This window comes from Castor canadensis, chromosome 9, assembly GCF_047511655.1.
Source record: "Castor canadensis chromosome 9, mCasCan1.hap1v2, whole genome shotgun sequence".
In the NCBI taxonomy this organism is placed as follows: domain Eukaryota; kingdom Metazoa; phylum Chordata; class Mammalia; order Rodentia; family Castoridae; genus Castor; species Castor canadensis.
This window is the reverse complement of record NC_133394.1, coordinates 99,057,679-99,076,450: the sequence shown is the minus strand read 5'-3', so window position 1 is coordinate 99,076,450 and position 18,772 is coordinate 99,057,679. Positions and strand designations below refer to the sequence as shown.

Sequence of the window (18,772 nt, the reverse complement as noted above, 5' to 3'; positions counted from 1 at the left end):
TGTCTCAGGGTCTGGTCCAGTCTTTAGGATTGTCATAAAAGGGAGAAGTGGATCCTTTATATCCAGTGTTTTACCCCACATCTATCCAATCTGTACAGATACCAAGCTTCCCTATGGGTCCTGGAATGGGGCACATATAAAAGGAATAACCTTAGAGCTGGAGTTAGAACATAAGGCCTCCACAATGAAGGATCTGGCATGCATCTAATTCAGCAGTTAAGGGAAAAGTACTCTGAGTTACATTAATAATAAACATACCATTTCCCAGATGAGAGAGAAAAAAAATTTCATTATAGTATTTTTAAGGTTACTCTGGTGTCTCCTGTTTGTGAAAGCATACTCCTTTGTTCCTTCTGGTCATATGGGGGCACATTTTTTACCCATGTGTGATGAGTCCACCCCATCTCTGTAGTCCAGAAGACTGTTTCCGTGGTCAATAGAACCAAGCAGTGTCCTTCCCAAGTTAGCTCAAGCTTATTTTCTTTCCAGGTTTTGATGAGCACATGATCGTCAGGCTGCTGGGGGTGAATGGGAAAGTCAAGTGGAGGAGCCTATGCTAACAATCATTTCTTTCCTAAGACAAAGTAAAAGGCAATCCAAGCATAAGATTTTTGAGGAAAGAGTCTTTGGTTTCAAAGGAAGGTGCATCAGTAACAGAGCTAAGGTAAGGAAGCCCATAAAGCATTTTATAAGGGGAGAGGCCAATGTTCTTCCGAGAGGCCATCCTTATCCTGAGTAGCATTATGGGAAGACATCTAATCCAAGGTAATCCAGTCTCTAAGACTTATTTAGTGGACTGATTTATAAGAGTCTGATTTACAGCAAACAATTTGCAAGTCTGTGCTGACCAATTTTTAGGGAGTCAGCTTCTTGATTCTATTACAACCAAGGCCTACCATTATGTCTTTTTTCTCTCAATTACCCAAGAGGATCACCCACAAAGAAATGGAACCCAATCTGGAAAGGAGTTTCCCCGAGGTCTGACCTTAATTTTACCTGGTATTCAATAATATCTAAATATTTATGTGTGGGGCTCCTCCTTCCTGCTTCCCCTTCCAAGAAAGTGGCTGGATTTTGGGCCTCATCAGTAGTTAAAGTCAGGTCATCCTTTTCTAGCAAGATATCCTCATACTTTAGGATTCTGGAATCTGTCAGTCATCTACCCACCTCTTGGTTAAGATCATTCTAACTTGATGGGGAGTGCTAACAATTAGACTTTCCCCAAAGGTGATTTTTCTACTTCCTTTAGTTAGAAGGCTGTAGTTGCTATTGCCTATATGCACTCAGGCCAACCTTGGGTGACAGGATCTAGGAATTTAGATAAGAAGGACATAGGTTGATTGTGACCCCCATGTTTCAGGTTTAGCATCCCAAGGGCAACTCTTTGCTTATATTTACAAAGAGGTAAAAAGTCTGTTCAAGAGAGGGCAAGGCTAGCATGGGGCTGTGATATGGGCTTGTTTTAGCCCAGCTACTTGTATTTATCTACTCAGGGGTCCAAAGAAGGGGGGCTGGTCCCTCTTGAGTCAACTTGAAATATGAAGATTTAGTTTTAAGGGCATATGAGTCTATCCACAACCAGCAGTATTCTTAATTTTCTTAATTCTTGTTTTGTTCCTGGGAGCAGGAGGCCAGTGATTCCTTCTATTCTTTCTGGACCAATCCTTCATTGGCCCTTACTGATCTAATGTCCCACATATTTTACTTCAGTCTCAGGAAATTGTAACTTATTCTTTGAAATACAGAGTCCATTGCTTCCCAGGAAATTTGTAAAGTTAATGGTTGTGTTAATCATCTCCCCCTAATTATCCCCTCATTTTTAAATCTCTCAACTCTCTTATTTTTTCTCAGTGCCCTGGGTGTTGTTATCCCATTGGGGATCTTGATTTGGAGACTTACCATCAGCTGCCAGGACATTTTGTCCTGGTAAATTTTTGTGCTCCCAGATAGCCATCGCCATTCTATGGATCATGGGTCTTTCCTCCCCTGAGAAGAGAATTCCCAAAATAGGCATTAAGTCAGCCCCAGTATATATCTGTGGTCCCAGAAATTGATCCATCTGTTCTGAGACCCTGAAGGGATCCTTGAGAAGGGTTCACAACTCCTTTGTAAAATTATGGACCTCAGAGCTGGTAAGAGGGGCATTTATAAACCCAATTTCACCTCCTCCAAGGGAAACCTCCTCAGAAGAAAGAGGGATTGGGGTTTTTCTTCTTCAGACTGAGGAAAAGGTAGATTCTCAATGTCTTAATGACTTTGTTCTAACTACCTTTGAAGTCATGGTAGGGAGGGGTTTCAGGTAGGAAAGGAAGGGGGGTGGAGGTGGATGGGCTAGTGGGGGAGCTGGAGAGGCAGAAGCCTCGGGTGGCAGTGCCAGGGCTGGCTCTGGTGACTGAGCTGGAGGAATAGCAGGGTTATTGGTGGGGGGGAGGGAGGAGAATAAATCCTAGTTAGAAGAGGTTTGGGTTTTTTTTTCTTTTTGTCTTTTCTCCTTTTCTTTAAGTGGAAACAGGACTCTGTCTCCAACAGAGGATATATTCCATCTCCTCTTTTGTGAGTGGGCTTTTGTCATTTACATGCTCAATTAATAGTTGACAGACCCAGTCCTCATCAGACCCAAATTTTGACAAAAAAAAAACCAAAGGCTTTAAGATTGGTTCTTGGTTCCAGATAAAATACCAATATTTAACCATTCTTTATTTCTTTGTCCCTTTAGTACAGGGACTATCATCACAATATTTTGACATCTTTCCTAGGGGCTCTCAGAGGGTATTTTATCCTGAGCCTTTGATATCTATTCCTGTTCTTTGCTGCCTTTATTTTCCATTTCTCCCTTCTGGCTGACTGTGCTCTGTCTATCAAAAGCTCAATCCCCCCTTTGCCTTGGAGGTTTCTTGCACCCTGATTCTCTTTTCCTTTGTCTGTCTCCAGCCGTGTACCTCATGGGAGCTTGAGGCACCTCTTGGTAATGGGCAGGTCAATATAAGCTGCTAACCTAAATTTGATTCAAGAATCTAATTCTGCCTTAAACAGTATGAGTTCACCTCATAGCTGCAGATCAAGACTGCACCTTCCCTTCATGTTACCTGACACATCCAATTTACAAATCACACAGCCTCCAGTATCTTGACCACCAAGACATTACTTGGTCACCCCAATGACGTTTCTTATCTTGATTTCTGCATAAAACTTACATGGTTGCAGCAGTCCCTGTCTTCAGAGCTCTTTTACCCACATTGCCAAAAAATTCTGGAGTCCAAGATCATTTGCAGATCCAGAAAGTTGTCACCATCTGCCAAACCTCAGGGCTGCCACAATCAGGCAGCAGGACACTTCTCCCTGGGGAAGGGCTGGGGACCTCTTTTCCTGGACAGAATGTAAAATCCCAGACTGAACCCCCAAAATGTTGGAATTAAAGACCCTCTAGTGCTGATAATAGACATACAAGAGACAGAAACTCTTGACAAAACAATTTCTTTTGATCAAAAGGGTGCAAGCATGTATTTAATCTAGCTGAGCAGACACGAGAGCACAAAATGGCCAACTATCACTCCTCTTTATATCCCTGATGAAGTTGTACCTGTCCCAACCCAGGACTTGTCCAGGTCAAAGGTCCACAATCTCCTCAATTGGCTAAAAGGCTTGAGGTATGGCTAAGAGCATACAGTTTAGTGGGCAATGGAGTTGTACAGTAATCTGGAAGAAGAAGCAAGGATCCTTTAAACATGCAAGTCACCTAAAATGGCAACCTGAGGAATTTTTAAGTAATCTAAGAAGTAACAAATACTTTGAAAGAAAAGATAATTTTTCTTATGAATTGAAGGCAGAATATCAGGGCTTGAAGACAAGTTACATGCCACCCAGATAAAGATTAAGAAGAAAAAATAAAGTATGAACAGTGATAGAACAATAATGCCGCCATTTTATAAATTAGAGGCACCTCATGGAAAATGGAGCAATTCCCTTCCCCTTAACAAGGTTTCCCGTGCTCCCAAAAACAGGCTCCACTCAAGCTCTACCTCTATCAGGGACCCCCCGGCATATGTGCCAACCCCTTACCCTCCCTCTCCTATAAAAGGCCATGCCTGGCCTGAACCTTTTCCCTTTTGTCCTTTCTTCTTCCTGCACTACCTTGTACCTGCCATTAAACCCTGTCCTTGGACGTGAGTTTTCTTTGTGTGGCATTTTTCCTAACATTTGGTGCCGAAACCTGGGATGGAGTTGAGTTCCTGGCACTGACCTCGCTCTCCCATCTTTCCTCTGGGATCTGAGCTGCTTTACTGGGACCCCCGATCCTAGAAAGTGCTACTCTCTCACTAGCTCACAGGGAAGTTCCTCCTCCCCAGTGTGCCTCCAACCACCATCCACCACCGGCCAATCTTCCCTCAAGGTCCTCTCTCCCTCAGTGAGTCCTCCTCACATGCAGAGCTGTGATCTCTCTCTCTCTCTCTCTCTCTCTCTCTCTCTCTCTCTCTCTCTCTCTCTCTCTCTCAGCTTGCTTTTGTCCTGGGAACTGGGTTCCCCACTAGGGACTGTGGCCCACCCCGTGGTGAAGACGTTCCCTCTGGGTGGTGTGTTCCACATCTCTCTCTCTCTCCTGAGGACCTGATATTTCAGTGATGCCCACCATATCTCCTCAGGTCAGGCCTCACCATGGGAGTTGGACCTTCCAAAATTCCCTCAGACTCCCCATTGGGATGTCTCCTGGCCAACCTTGGGCCCCCTATGCCTCATGCCTGATCTTAAGCCACAAAAGCTCATTTTTCTCAATATCCACTGGACAATGCCTCCAAATAGCTACTTAATGGCACTTTTGATCCCAATATTTTAAGGGATCTATACAATTTCTGTGAGTGCACTGGCAAATGGAAGTAACTTCTCTACGTCCAATCCTTTTCTTATCTCCGCACCAAACCTTCCCTCTGTACCTCCTATTCCCCTGCACAGGTCCTACTAGCCTCTAAACCAGTCTCAAAACCAGCCAAATCCTTCTCTGAATCCCCTCCTGACTCTGAAGCTTTCCCTTCTTTCGACCCTGCTAATGAGCCTCCACCTTATCAAAGACAGTCTTCCATTGTTCAGCCATGGGCTCCCGCCCCTCCTCCTGCCCCTCCTCCCACTCCTCCCCCTCCCACTCCTCCTTCCACCTGCCCTTCCACCCACCCGGGACCACAGGATCCCATGAGACCCCCCCACACTCACTCTCACGGACCCCCCAGTCAACCGGTTTCCATCTACCCTCTCTGGGAAGTGGCTGGAGTGGAAGACATTGTGAGGGTCTATGTCCCCTTTTCTCTCGCTGACCTATCTCAGATAGAAAAGTGCCTTGGCTCCTTCACCACTAACCCTGATTCTTATGTTAAGGAATTTCAATACTTGGCTCAATCCTATGACCTTACTTGGCATGATATCTATCTCATTCTTTCCTCCAACCTCCTTCCAGAGGAGAAACAATGGGTCTGGGACACAGCTAGGACACATGCAAATGAGGTCCATCGCACCACCCCCACCCATCCTGTAGGAGCTATAGCAATTCCTACTGATGAGCCTCATTGGAATTACCAAACCGGTGACAGAATGCTTAGGGATCAGATGGTTACCTGTTTAGTGGTGGGATTAAAAAAGTCGGCCCAAAAGGTTGTTAATTTTGATAAGCTCAGAGAAATCCAACAAGAAAAATAGGAAAATTCAGCTAGTTTCTTGTCCCGGCTCACAGAGGCACTACGACGCCATACAAAAGTTGACCCTGAAACTAAGGATGGGACAATTATCCTTATGACCCACTTTATCTTCCAGTCAGCCCCAGATATCAGAAAAAATCTTAAAAGGCTAGAAAATAGCCTTCAGACTCCACAGGCTGAAATTTTAAACGTGGCCTTCAAAGTCTATAATTACTGAGAAGAACAACAAAAGGCTGATACAGAGAGGAGAGATAAGGCTAAATTCCAGATGTTGGCACAAGCCCTCCAACAAAAGCCTCCAACCTCTAACTCCCGAGGCCAGGGAAAATCCCAAACACCTCCTGGCCTATGTTTTCGGTGTGGCCTTGAGGGACACTGGGCCCGTGCTTGTCCTAAACCACTCCGCCCACTGGGGCCATGTCCTAAGTGCAAACAGGAGGGCCACTGGGCAATGGACTGCCCCTCCACCCCTCAAGGTGGAGGGTCTAAGCCCCCTCACCGTCCCTCCTCCCTAACTGATCTTCTAGGACTGGCAACTGCGGCTGATGACTGATGGAGCCCAGGACTCCCAGGCCCGATGACCGTAACTTCACGGGAGCCCAGGGTAATGGCCATTATTGATGATAGGCCTATCTTGCTCCTCCTGGACACTGGCGCCACTTTTTCTGCCTTGCCAGAGTTCTGGGTACCTACCAAGCCTTCTTTAACCTCCATAGTCGGGGTGGAGGGAACTCCTACCCAGCCCTTAATGACTTTTCCTCTAACCTGCATACTGGGAGATACACTTTTTGCTCAATCCTTCCTAGTCCTCCCTAATTGCCCCACCCCACTCTTGGGAAGGGACATTTTGTCAAAATTCCAGACCACTCTCACCTTACACCTACCCCCTCTTAAGCCGTGATCCATTAACCCCTTGTCTCCATCCTCTCAGCCCCTCCTTGCCATCATGGGTGCTCTGCTTCCACAAGCCCCTCCCAACCCCTTGCCCTTACCTGCTACACTGGTAGATCCCATTGTGTGGGACCTCCAGAACTCTGCAGTCACTACACATCATGAGCTAATCTTTATTATTCTCAAAGACCCCTCTGTTTTCCCAAACCAACCACAATATCACATCTCTCTAATCCACTTACTGGGATTAAAGCCTATCACCTCAGAGCTTCTCTCTAAGGGCCTTCTTCGCCCAACCCACTCCCCCTATAACACTCCCATTCTGCCTGTAAAAAAGCCCAATGCGTCTTATCAGCTGGTACAGGACCTCCGCTTAATCAATGCAGCAGTGACTCCTATACACCCAGTGGTACCAAACCCACACACTCTCCTGTCTCTCATCCCTGGTACCACCACCCATTTCACAGTCCTGGACCTAAAAGATGCTTTCTTCACTATCCCTGTCCACCCACAGTCCCAAAACCTCTTTGCCTTCACCTGGACTGATCCAGATTCTCATATCTCATACTTCCCAACAACTGACCTGGACTTTTCTGCCTCAGGGTTTCCAGGACAGTCCCCACCTCTTTGGCCAAGCTCTGGCTAGGGATCTCCTTACCCTCCATCTCTCCCCAAGTAAACTCCTCCAGTATGTAAATGATCTCCTGCTCTGCAGCCCCTCGCTCAAGGATAGCCAACAACACACTGCCCTCATGCTTAATTTTCTGGGAAAAAAGGGATACCAGGTTTCCCCTAACAAGGCTCAACTGTCTCTCACCCAGGTAACTTACCTGGGCCTATCTATCTCCCCTACTCATAAGGCTATCACCACAGATCATAAGGCCTTGCTAGCCTCTCTCCCTGCCCCCACCACTAAGGCTGAAGTTCTCTCCTTTCTTGGCCTGGCTGGCTATCTCAGAGCCTGGGTACCCAACTTCAGTCTAATGGCCAAACCTCTATATGAGACATCTAAGGGTTCCATTCAAGAGCCCCTGGACCCCTCTCAGCCTGTGTCAAGTCATTTTTAAACCCTCTTACAAGCCCTATTACAAGCCCTGACACTTTACTTGCCGGACCTCACTCGTCCCTTCATCCTTTATGCTTCTGAGAGGCAAGGGTTTGCCCTAGGAGTTCTGGGACACATCATAGGGCCTTCCTTAGCTCCAGTAGCATACCTTTCCAAACAGTTAGACCCCACAACCAGGGGATGGGCCCCATGCCTTAGGCCCCTGTTAATCCAGGAAAGCAAGGGTCCCCCCTTACTGTTTACTCCCCCCATAGCCTCTTGGAACTCCTTACGTATAAGGGACTTTACTCCATGCCCCCCCCATATCCTATCCCTCCAGGTGGCCTTGATCGAGGATCCCACTCTAACTTTTGTTTCATGTCCCCCACTTAACCCAGCTACTCTTCTTTCTCTCTTCAACACCCCTAGTTCACTCCCACCCCGAGATCCTTGAGAAGCTCCTTCTCTGCCCAGACCACATTCAGGAGGGCACCCTTTCTCAGGCTGACTAAACATGGTTCATTGATGGCAGCTCCCTCATTCACAATGGACAGCAAAGTGCTGGATATGCCATCATGTCTGATTCTGCCATCATTGAGGCACGCCCTCTCCCTTTGGGCACTACTTCCCAGAAGGCAGAACTGACTGCCCTGGCCAGAGCTCTAACTCTGGCAAAAAACAAAACTGTCAACATTTACACTGACTCTAAGTATGCATTTCACACTTTACTGTGCCACTCCGCTATCTGGAAGGAAAGGGGATTCCTAACTACAAGAGGAACTCCCATTAACAATGCTGCCTTAATAGCCCAGGTCCTAGAGGCTTCATGCCTCCCTTCCCAGGTGGGCATTATTCATTGCAAAGCCCACCAGACTGACTGCTCCATAATTACCAGAGGAAATAACTGAGCGATACAGAGGCCAAGCTAGCAGCCCTCCAAACTGCACCCCAATTGGCCATGTACCCCCTTACCCCAGCTTCCTCCCCTCCTCTCACTAAACTTTCTCTCCCCCCTTCTGAAGTTTAAACTCTTCTCTCCTATTTACATATGCTTTTTCATCCTAATTTTCATGTTCTTTACACCTTTCTCCACCAATCCCTTTCCCTATCTCCAGGAGATATACAATACCTTAAACAGGTTACCCAATCCTGCTCAATTTGCCAGCACACAAACCCCAACTCCAATATTAGGCCCCCTCCCTTTCCTACCCACCAAGCCAAGGGATGTCTCCCTGCTGTGGATTGGCAGGTGGACTTCACACATATGCCTCCAGTAAAGAGGATTAAGCACCTCCTGATATTGGTAGACACCTTCACTGGATGGGTGGAGGCCTTCCCTATGACCAATAAAAAGGCCTCCACAGTAACAATTTTAGTCATAGACGTCATCCCATGGTTTGGTCTCCCAGCCTCTATCCAGTCAAACAATGGGCCTGAGTTTGTTTCCTCTATTTCCCAAAAATTGGCACAAGCATTAAATATTCACTGGTGGTTTCACATTCCCTATCACCCCCAATCTTCAGGTAAAGTCGAACGTGCCAATCGCACACTAAAAAATACTCTCACCAAACTCTCCCTCGAGCTCCATCTAGACTGGACAAAGCTCCTACCCCTAGTCCTTCTCCGCCTCCGGGCCCTCCCTAAAAGACCACTCATGCTCAGCCCCTTCGAGCTCCTCTATGGCCGTCCACTCCTCCCTATCACGGTTCAGCCAGAATCCCCTAACATTTCCCCCACTCTCCTCAATCCTCTCCTCACTTTTCTTCACTCTCTCCTTTGGTCGCATGCTCATGATCAGTTACCACAGCCTCTGACACCACCAAAATAACACCCACCCTCCAAATGGGAGATCTAGTTTATCTGAAAAGTATAGCCAAACCTGGCCACCTGCAGGAAAAGTGGAGAGGCTCATTTAAGGTCATCCTCACTACACTCACAGCTGCTAAGCTAGCAGGATTTTCCTCCTGGGTACATGTTCAAAGTCTAAAATTGGCAGCCCCACAAAAGACCTACCAATCTCTTCTTACAGGACCAACAAAAATAAAGACCTCCTGCCTTCCCAAGATCCCAGAAGACAGAGACACACTCAAGGAGACTCCCAGGGCATAGGCAGGAGCCCTATGCCTGAGGACCTGGCATCTCACTTACTCACTCTTTATATACTTCCCCCCTCCCATTCTTTCCTGTCAGTTCCTGCCCATGCTTTTACTCTTTCCTATATACACTCTACTCTGAGGTTTTAGATTTCCCACCCCCCAGTATAATCAGCCTCCGTCCTTTTCATACCTTTGTCTCCCTTACTTCATAGAGTGGATAGCCTACCTACATCTCCAAGGTACTCTCTCAGACTTTACTCCTGAAGAAATCTACTCATTTTCCAACATACTCTTCGCTTTACTGTAAACCACTCCACCTATGCTTCCACTCCATCCCTTCCTGTGGGTAATTCTTGTCCTTGTCCCTTCCCTCCTGAGTATTGGTCTGTGGGTAACTTCTCCCCCTGAGTGGAGATGGCCCCATCGCACAGCTCTCTGTTTTGAATACCTTGCCCTGTGAGCCTTACTCTTTGTGCTCTCTTCTTTCTTATGACCTGTACCCTTGTGAGCCCCAAACTTCCCCCCTGCCCATGCACGTCATCTTATTCATACCAGCACAGGGCTTGCTACGATACAGCTACCCCATGTACAATGTGGGGCAAACCGCACTGGACTGCAAGGAGTAAAGGCAGCAATGCGGGCTATACTTGCTTTGAAAATCATGGGCAACAAGTGTGCTGGACTAAGCTCACACATTATGGTATGTCTGATGGAGGAGGAGTCCAGGATCAGGCATACAAGAAGGTCCTCTGCACCCAGGTACCTCAGGTTCCTGACAACCTAGTCTTTCCCACCAGAAAACCTCTCAAAATTCCTTTACAAACACTGTTCCTTTCTGAAACCCTTCTCCTCCAGGTCATAAATATCACTCATCAACTACTCAACCACACTAATCCTACTCTAGCCCGTGGTTGTTGGATGTGTCAGCGAACTGGCCCTTCTCAGGTCATCACCAGCCCCATAAATATTTCCACACCTCTTACCTTAAACTGCTCCTTCACCAAAAGGCCCACTGCCTCCACCCTTTCCCCAGTTCCCCTCTTCCAGCCAGCTCCTCTCTGCCTACAGAGTTTCTCAGGGATAGTCAAGGTAGGTTCCCTGGTGACAAAAAAATGTCACACTACTAGGGCGGCCAACAAAACCAGGAACAATATCTGTTGCCCCCCCATTCCCTGGACTCTCTTTTTATGCGGTCAGAGTGTATACCCCTGTTTACCCCAAGCCTGGAAGGGCATCTGCACTCCAGTATTTTTGGTCCCTGACATGGACATTATTACAGAATATCAGGACCTATGCATCCCCCTCACTGTACATCTTCGATCAAAACGGGCAATTCAGGCCATTCCCTTGTTAGCCACCCTGGGAATAACGGCTGCCATGGGAACGGGGGCTGCAGGAATAAGAATTTCTATCCACTACTACACAAAACTCTCTAATCAATTGATAAGTGATCTACAAACAGTGGCCGAATCTATCCTAACCCTACAGAAACAACTTGACTCCCTAGCCTCAGTTGTACTCCAAAACCGATGAGGCCTTGACCTGCTCACTGCAGAAAAGGGTGGTCTCTGCCTATTTTTACAAGAGGAGTGCTGCTTCTATGTTAACCAGTCGGGAGTAGTAAAAAATAAAATTAGGCAACTCCAAGAACAACTAGAAAAACGGAGAAGGGAGTTGGAGGACTCTTGGAATCCTCTAGGGAACAACATTTCACAGTGGTTCTCCTGGTTAATGCTCATCCTAATGCCTGTATTTCTTGCTCTCCTATTCTTAAGCTTCCTCCCTTGTACCATAAGAACAATACAAGGATTTCTTTTAGACCGCATGTCTGCTATTGCTAACCAAAAATTTAACCAGTTGTACCTCCAGGGATACCAACCTCTCCAAAACCGCCCAGAAAACTACTGGGAAGGCCCCATCCAGAATGCCACAGGAGCCTGAGGATCCCGCCCCACACAACGCCCCCTGCCAGCAGGAAGCAGTTAAAGAGACTGATGCTTCACCCCAATTCCTGATCCCCAGCCCATATCTTCATTATTACTAAAGAAAAATGGGGGAATGATAGAACAATAATGCTGCCATTTTATAAATTAGCAGCACCTCATGGAAAATGGAGCCATTCCCTCCCCCTTAACAAGGTTTCCCTCACTCCCCAAAACAGGCTCCACTCAAGCTCTACCTCCATCAGGGACCCCCAACGTATGTGCCAACCCCCCCTCTCCTATAAAAGGCCATGCCTGGCCTGAACCTCTTCCCTTTTGTCCTTTCTTCTTCCTGAACTACCTCGTACCTGCCATTAAACCCTGTCCTTGGATGTGAGTTTTCTCGTGAGTTTTCTTTGTGTGGCGTTTTTCCTAACAAACAGAACATGCAGAACCTCTGGGACACCATTTAAAAGGCCTAACATACAGATCATGAACACAGAAGGGTAATATAATGGAAAACATAATAAAATAGCAACACAACACTTCCCAAGTCAAGAAACGTATGGTAATCCAGGTTCAGAAGGCTTTTAGGACACCCAACAGACAAGAGCACAAAAGCACCTCTCTAATTCATATTCTAATTAAAACATTAATTCATATGGCATTTGAAACATTAACTGTACAGACAAAGGAAAGAATATTGAAAGCTTAATGACAGAAACACCAAATAACTATAAAGGCAAAACTAACAGAAAAATAGCAGATTTCTAATGGGCAGGGTGGGGAAGAAGCATGGAATGATTTATTTCATCACTGAAAGAAAATAATTGTCAAACTTGATTAATGTACTGAGAAATTCTACCCTTCATAATTGAAGAAAAAATAAAACCCTTCAATGATAAACAAAAAACCAGAGAATAGAAAAAAATATAATTATGAAAATATGGGAAAACTTAGTCTCACTAGATGAATAGATAAACAAATGAGGATTAGGAAAGAATTAAACATTACAAGAATAAAAAAATGATAGGAATTATTACATACATTTCAATGATGAGTAAAGATCAATGGCCTCAACTCTCCAATAAAAACACACAAACTGGTGGATTAGATTTAAAACACACCCAATTAATTGCCTATACGAATAGAACATCAATGAAAAACAAAAACATAGAATTAACGAAAAGGTTGGAAAGAGATGTTCTTTGCAAATGGATGTTAAAAGTAAGCAGGAGTAGCTCCTCTCATATCTGACAAAGCAAAATTAGTCAAAAGAGACAAAGAAGATCACTTCATATGGATAAAGAGCATGGCCCATCAAAGGACATAACAATTGTAAACTTAGATACACCAAAGGTTTTCACACCAAATTTTATAAAACAAACACTACTGAACAAATAAGCACAAATAGACCTCAACACAGTATAGTAGAAGATTTAATACCCCATTTTCACCAATACATATATCACACAGACAAAAATGATCAATGAAGAAAATTCAGAATTAAACAGCAGTACAAAACAAGTGGATTTCACAGGTACCTTTAGATTTTCTATCCTAGAGCCCCATAACATGCATTCTTTTCATCACCCCACTGAGTTTTCTTCAAAATGTATCATATTTTAAGACATAAAGTTCGTCTTAATGAATCAAGAAAATTGAAATAACTTCTGATTTATATCAGAACCCAATGGAATAAAACTAGATGTCAACATCAACATAAACTACAGAAAATATTCAAGCACATGGAGACTGAAATACACATTTTGAATGATGGGTAGGTCATTGAGGAAATAAGAGGGGAAATCAGAAAACTCCTAGAATCAAATGAAAATGAAAGTGCAACTTACTAGAATCCTAGCACAGCAAAGGCAATGTTAAGAAGAAAGTTTATAGCTATGAGAGATCACAAATAAATAACCTAAAAATACATCTCAGACTCAGAAATACAAGAACAAGCCATACCCCCAAAGCAGTATACAGAAAAAATAATAACACTCAGAGCAGAAATCAATGAAATGGAGACTAAAGAATGACACAAAGAATGAATGAAGCAAAGAGTTGGTTCCTAACCCTTAGTCAAACTTAACAAAAAAGAGGGAGAAGACCCCACTTAATAAATTAGTGATGAAATACAAGATATCACAACAAACACCCATGAAATTCAGAGGATCATTAAAGAATGATTTGAAAACATATTCTAGTAAACCAGTAAAATCTGGAAAAATGGATACATCTTTAAATGCATATGACCAACCAAGAGAATATAAACCACTTAGGTAGATCTATTACAAGCAATGCCATTGAAGTATTAATAATGTCCCAGCAAAGAAAAGCCCAGGACCACACATATTTACTGCTGAATTCTATCACACCTTTAAAAACTAATACAATAATCCTGAAAATATTCCACAAAACATAAAGGGAAGGGAAGAAATGTTACTAAAACCATTCTATGGAGCCAATATTACACTTATATCAAAACCAGATAAGAACATAACAAAAAAAGAATTTTGTACATCAATTTCATGGGGCAAATGGATGCAAACATTCTCAATATATTACTTGCAAATTTAATTCAGCAACACATTAAAAAAGTCATGCTGTGTGGTTATGTCAGTTTCATTCCAGCAATGTAAGGATGATTCAAAATATACAATCAAAAAATGTACTGCAGTCCTCAAACAGAATACTGAGCAAAAATCACATGATCATCTCAACACACATAACACATTTTCTTTATTTATTCATTAGATGATTGAACTCTTAGGCTGATTCCATAACTTAGCTGTTGTGAATAGTGCTGCTATAAATATGGGTGTGCATGTATCTCTATCCTATGGCTGCTTACATCTGCCTAGGAGTGTATAGCAGGATCATACATTAATTCTATTTTTAGATTTTTAAGGAACCTCCATGCTGTTTTCCATAGTGACTGCATTAATGTACATTCCCACCAACAGTGTATGTGGGGCTCCTTTTTCCCTGTATCCAGCCAGCATTTTGTTGTTTGTTTTCTTGATGACAGGCATACTGTGGGTGAGATGGAATCTTAGTGTCATTCTGATTTGCCTATCCTTTATGGGATAGCACTTCTTTATGTGTTTATTTGCTGCTTGTACTTCTTTTAACAACTGTTTGTTTAATTCATTTGCCCATTTATTAATTGGATCATTGGTTCTCTTGGCTTTTAATTTTTGAGTTCTTTATATTCCTCAGTATTAGTCCCCTGTGATATTGTTTCCCATTCTCTAGTTTGTCATTTCATTCTAGTAATTTTTTCCTTTATAAGCAAAAACATTTTAACTTGATACAATCCCACATGTCAATTCTTGTTCCTATTTCCTGAGTACTTGAAGTCCTATTCAGAAAGTGTTTGCATGTTCATATCTTCAAGTGTTTTCCCTACAGTAGTTATAAAGTTTTAGGTCTTACAGTAAAGTTGTGCCATTTTGAATTTGATTTTTGCTGAGGGTAAGAGATAGGGATCTAATTTCAGTCTTCTACATGTAAATATCCATCTTTTCTAACCCCATTTGTTGAAGAAGCTATCCTTCTCCAATGTATATTTTTGGTACTTTTTGTAAAATCAAATGACTGTAGCTATGTGGGCTTAGTTCTGAATCCTTCATCCTATTCCATTGGTTTGTGTGTCTATTTTTTGCCAGTGCCACATGCCACATTTGTGTGTTTGTGTGTGTGTGTTGTTGTTGTTGCTATGGCTCTTCAGTGTAAGTGGAAGTCAGGTATTGTGTAAGTCCTTCATTGCTCTTTTTTGCTCAGAATTGATTTGGCTATTCAGAGTCATTTGTTTTCTTGATTTTTTTCTGAGCTTGTTCATTACTGAAACATTGAAAGGCTACTGATTTTTTCTGTGCTTGTATTGTATATTGCTGTTTTGCTGAAATTTTTTATCAGATCTAAGAGTTTTTTCTTGGTATCTTTATGATCTTTTAAGAGTAGAATTATAGTACCTACAAATAGGCAAAATTTCACTTCCTCCTTTCTTTGTGTCGTCTTTATTTCTATCTCTTACCTTATTGCTTAGGCCAAGAATCCAAGAACTACATTGAATGAAAGTAGAAGAAAAGGACATCCTTGTCTCATTCCTGACTTTAGAGGAAAAGAATTCAGTTTTCTACCACCTAGTATAATGTTAGCTATAGATTGGTATATATATATATATATTATATATTGGTATATATAGCCTTTATTATGTTGAGGTACATTTCTTCTATTCTCAGTTTCATATAGACATTCATCAGAAAGGATGTTGGATTTTGCCAGAGGCTGTTTCTGCATCTGTTGAGCTGATAAATGATCTTTCCCCTTTTTCTCATAAATGTAAGACTTATTGACCTACAGTGTGTGATCTTTTTACGGTATTGTTGAATTTTGTTTGCAAGAATTTTTGTGTCTATGTTCATCAAGGAAATTGGTCTTTAATTTTTTTTTGGTTGTGTCCTTATCCAATTTTGATATCAGGGTGATTTTGCTTCATAGAATGAGTTTGGAAGCACTCCTTCCCTTTCTATTTTATGGAATAATTTGATGGGTATCAGTGGTAGCGCTTCTTTAAAGGTCTGGTAGATTTCAGTAGTGAATCCTTCAGGTCCTGGGTTCTTCTTTCTTAGGAGACTATTGTTGCTACAACCTAATGGCATGCAATAGATTTTTTTTTAAATATCATATATTGTCTTGGTTCAACTTGGTAGGTCATATGCATTTTGAAATTTATCCATTTCTTTTAAACGTTGCAGTTTATCAGAACATGAGTTTCCTACACATTCTATCAGTAACCTCTGAATTTGTTTGTATTTGTTCTGTAATACCCTTTTTCATCTCTAAGTTTATTAGTTTTGTCTTCTGCCTCTTTCTTTATGTTACTTTTCCTAAGAGGTTTTCTATCTTGCTTATCTTTTCAAAGGACCAACTCTTAGTTTCATTGCTTCATTATGTTGTTTTTTTATTCTTCATTTTATTGACTTCTGCATTAATCTTTTTTATTTCTTTCCTTTTACTGCCTTTGTGTTTGGCTTTTCCTTGTTTTTCTAATACCTTGAGATTTTTCATTAGGTTATTTATTTGAGATTATTTGTGGTTTTTTAATGTAGATGCTCATAGCTATAGCTTAACTTAGCACTGACTTTGCTGTATCCCAGTGGTTCTTGTAAGTTGTGATTTTTGTTTTCACTTGATTTCACAAATATTTTAGTTTTCCTCATTATTTTTGTGACGACCCACTCACCATTCAATACTGAATTTTTCAGTCTTTATGCATCTGAATACTTTCTGTAATTTCTCTTACTATTGATTTCTAGTATTATTAAATTGTGATATGATACAATACAGGAAGTTATTTCAATTTACTATTATTTGGTAATACTTGCTTTATGTCTTTAAAATATGAACTCTTTGGGGGAAAGTTCCATGGTCTTCTGAGAAGAATGTATATTCTGGAGTTGTTGGGCAGAATCTTCTGTAGGAACCTGTTAAGTACATTTGGTCTATTTAAAATCATTTAATTCTAAGTTTCTCTATTCATTTTCTTTGAATAAACTCTCTGTGGAAATGTGGTACTTAAATTATGCACTGTTTTTGCTATCTGTCCCATCTGTATTTTTATGTTTAGTATTCTTTGTTTTATGAAATTGAGGATACCTGTGCTTGGTAAGTATATGTTTGTAATTGTTGTACCTTCTTGAAGAATTTTTTCCATTCTTAATATGAAGTGACCTTTGTTTCTTCTGACTAATTTTGGTTTAAAGACTGGTTGGTCAGAAATCAGTATAGTCACTCCTGCTTCTTTTCAGCTTCTACTTGCTTGGAATAAGTTTTTCTTTTTTTTTTTTTCATTTTTCTTTTATTATTCATATGTGCATACAAGGCTTGGTTCATTTCTCCCCCCTGCCCCCACCCCCTCCCTTACCACCCACTCCACCCCCTCCCGCTCCCCCCCTCAATACCCAGCAGAAACTATTTTGCCCTTATCTCTAATTTTGTTGTAGAGAGAGTATAAGCAATAATAGGAAGGAACAAGGGGTTTTGCTGGTTGAGATAAGGATAGCTATACAGGGCATTGACTCACATAGATCAAAAAGAATTAACCTAGAAGGTAACACCCACACACAGGAAATCAATGGAATAAGTTTTTCCAACCTTTTGCTCTAATTCTGTATTTTTGCCAGTGTGGTTCAATTCTTCCAGTCAACAAATGTTTTGGTCTTATTTTTTAATCCAATTATCCAGTCTATGTCTTTTGTTTCAAAAACTTAAACCATTAACATTCACTTATTATTGGAAAGTATGCAGTATGTCCTGCCATTTCCTTGTTTTTATAGTATTTCATTCTTTGTTTAACTATGTGTCTAATGAGATTCATGATTTCCCATATGTATGTTTTACCTTACTCTTCTGTGTGTATGATCTTCTATGGTGCTGGCCTAGTGGTCATGAATTTTTTTAGTTGTGCAAGGTTTTTATTTTTATTTTTTAATTTTATTTTGATTAGCACATTATTGTTATACTGGAGGTATATTGTGACATTTACAAAAGTATTTATGAAATATCTTAGTTAAACTCACCCCCTCCATCATTCTCCTTTGCTCTCCCTCCCCGCTTCTTAGAATAGTTTCAACAGGTTCCATTTTTCCCTTCTCTATCCTTCATTTTTGAAAAAAGACATTTTTGTTTAAGAGCTCTATGGGGAGTTTCATTATGACATTTCCACATTTCCATGTATATATGCAATATATCCCTAAGTGGTTCACCCCTTCCATCTTTGTCCTTTCCACCTTAGTCCCCTTCTTAAGGTGATTTCAACAGTTTTAAATATTATATATTCATTTTGTAGTAGAGAGTACATCAAATATATTCACCTTCTTTACTTCCTTCTTTTACCCTCCCTCTCCCATTAGTGCTCTCCCATTATCATGACCTGTTTTTTGTTCTTGTCCTTTGTCATTTAGGTATCTGTTCATTGTTCAGTGAGATTTTTGTCCTGGTATTAAAACTGTACATCCATTGTGCTTTAATCAGTGAAATTCTCCTCCACTGAACTTCCTTGCCTCTTCTCCTTATCCTTTTAATGGTGTCCTAATGGTCTTGCATATTCCATTTAGACTTTCTTATTTT

The 18,772-nt window shown here is 41.9% G+C and overlaps 1 pseudogene; it reads right to left on the bottom strand.

Moving 5' to 3' along the window:
- The window catches only part of LOC109674816 (UDP-glucuronosyltransferase 2B4-like), a 722,912-nt pseudogene that overhangs the window by 681,444 nt on the left and 22,696 nt on the right, over window positions 1-18,772 (bottom strand).